At 37.1% G+C, this 2,500-nt stretch overlaps 1 protein-coding gene across 1 annotated transcript in view; it reads left to right on the top strand.

Moving 5' to 3' along the window:
* The window catches only part of LOC143285624 (uncharacterized), a 181,226-nt gene that overhangs the window by 32,631 nt on the left and 146,095 nt on the right, over positions 1–2,500 (top strand). The gene's annotated exons all lie outside the window — the stretch shown is intronic.

The following is a 2,500-nucleotide window of genomic DNA, read 5'->3' on the forward strand; positions in this document are numbered from 1 at the left end:
TTGTTTAAGATGGAAATACAACCTGGTTGTGTGCACACGTTGTGTGTGTGTGTGTGTGTGTGTGTGTGTGTGTGTGTGTGTGTGTGTGCGTGCGTGCGTGCGTGTGTGTGTGTGTGGGGGGGGCAAACACTCCCACACACAGACACCACTGCATTCACAAACGAGCGGTTACAGTTTTTGTGTGCGCGTGTAGCCAGTGTGCCGAGAGAAACGCTTTCAGAAATAATTTGATAGATTATATAGATAGATACAGAGACAGACAGACAGACAGAAAGAAAGAGGAAGTAGAGATGGACCCCATTCACAAGGGTACAGATCGAAAACACAGAGAATTATGGAAATACCGGGAATAAAAAAGTAAATGTTGCGTGCAAAGAACCCAACACGTATTACTGCATATAACATTATGGAGCATGTCAACATGAAGATACATGCATGAAGGAAATAAAAAAAGACAATACTAATCGCGTATTTATCAGGAACCCCGTCGATAATTGTTCATTTTATTACCAAACATGCACAATCCTCTGTCAAAATTAATGAGCTCAGGATCAATGCGGTGTTACGTTTGAAGTTCCAGTACAGGCCCTGTTTCATACTGATGGTGATTATTTTCAAAACACATTTGTATTGCTTGGTTACTTTGTTTTCTTTTCTGGAGACATGTCTGGCTGTAATGATGATTTTTTTTATGAGTTATATGACGTGATGTAAGAAAAAACAAACAAACAAAGACTTGTTTGTTGATGGTAAACGTTAAAAGAGACGCTTTTACATTTTTATTTTTATTTCTCTGTCCCTTTTATTTTTTTTTTCTTCTTCCGATAAAGCACACACAATTTTAAGAAATAAATCTCTTCTCTGCGTGACAGACATTAAGATGAATACTTTGAAAAAAAAAACCAACCATTCTTTATGAAAATGTATTTGAGTGTAGAGACATATATTCTGGAACGAAAAAACAAAAAGCAAAAACAAAAAAAAACAACAAAAAAAACATAGCTCGCCCACTGCACGATGTCGCTTAATGATTACTGATGTTTCAACCCAAAAGCGTAGTCAAAAAGTTTATAATACTTGTCAACACAAAAAACAGTTAATTGAACTGGTGAAGTAAATGACAAGTTTTAAGCATTCGTAATGAAGTTTTTTTTAGCAACGTTTTCAATTCACTATCATCATCATCATCTTTATCATCATCTTCATCATCATCATCATCATCATCACCTTCTTCATCATTATCATCATCATCATCATCATCATCATTTCCATTGTCGGTGTTATCGTCGATGGTCACGCGCATCGTGTTCACTATTATTGATTCTAATCTCAATCACAGACACACCACCGACTGAGAGAGAGAGGAAACTGATGAAAAAGTTCTTCTCTGTGGACCCCCAATAACCGTTCACACAGTTAAGGGGGAAGAAGATAGTCGCGAGATACGCACACACTGAAAAAAACAACGAACACACACACACACAAACTCCCCCCAAAAACACACCAGAAAACAGATAACAAATTCTAGATAAACATGTTCTAGTTTGAACAGTGGATTAACAAGAAGGAAAAACAAGGAAAAAAAGAAAGAAAGACAGAAAAGAAAGGAAGACAAACAGAAAGACAGACAAAAAAAAAAAGAAAGAAAGAGACGAACAAAATAAAACGCAATGATAAAGATATTTTAGCTACAGGCACATCATAATAATGATATAACGACAGCGGCTGAGGGCTTAAAAAAAAAAGGAAAAAGAAAAAAAAGCAAGATGCTTCTTGTATTGAGGATTTATTCATTTATTTTTTTTTATTTTTTTTTTTTTTTAAGAAAAAGAATCAAACACCATATCCCAGTATGGTTCATCAGCGAACCTCAAAATCCCCCCATGTCTACTGCATATACTCACACAAACGCACGGAATCGAATGCAACCTGCTGCGTGCGTGCGTGCGTGCGTGTGTGCGCGTGTGTGTGTGTGTGTGTGTGTGTGTGTGTGTGTGTGTGTGTGTGTGTGTGTGCGCGCGCGCACATCCTGTCGAATTCTTTCTGACGGAACAATGCACTGCAGACAAGACAATAACTGCATAATTATGGCGGCTCCTTTTTTTTTTTTTTTATCTCTGCCCCTCTCTCTCTCTCCCTCTCTCTCTTTTTATTGTTTTGTTTGTTTGTTTAAAGGCTGTTTCGGGGGTGTTTTTTTATATTATAGATTGCTCCGTGATTATTGTAGCTATGGAGCGCGGGCATATATTTGGTCGTTTCTTTATTCATAAAATTCTATTCGGGGTTTTTCTTCCTTTTTTTGTTGTTGTTGTTTATTTGTTTGTTTGTTTTTCTTTTCATCTTTTCATTAGAATGCACGGCACACTATCTACTCTTCCTTACATAGCTTAGATACTGTAATCGGTACAGTCTCGGAACGTGCCAACTGGTTACCCTCAGAGACTACTTACCTATCTACTTTACTTAACATTAACAACAATAATACTAACACCTCTTCTCC

The sequence above is a fragment of the Babylonia areolata genome, chromosome 9, assembly GCF_041734735.1.
Source record: "Babylonia areolata isolate BAREFJ2019XMU chromosome 9, ASM4173473v1, whole genome shotgun sequence".
NCBI lineage: Eukaryota > Metazoa > Mollusca > Gastropoda > Neogastropoda > Buccinidae > Babylonia > Babylonia areolata.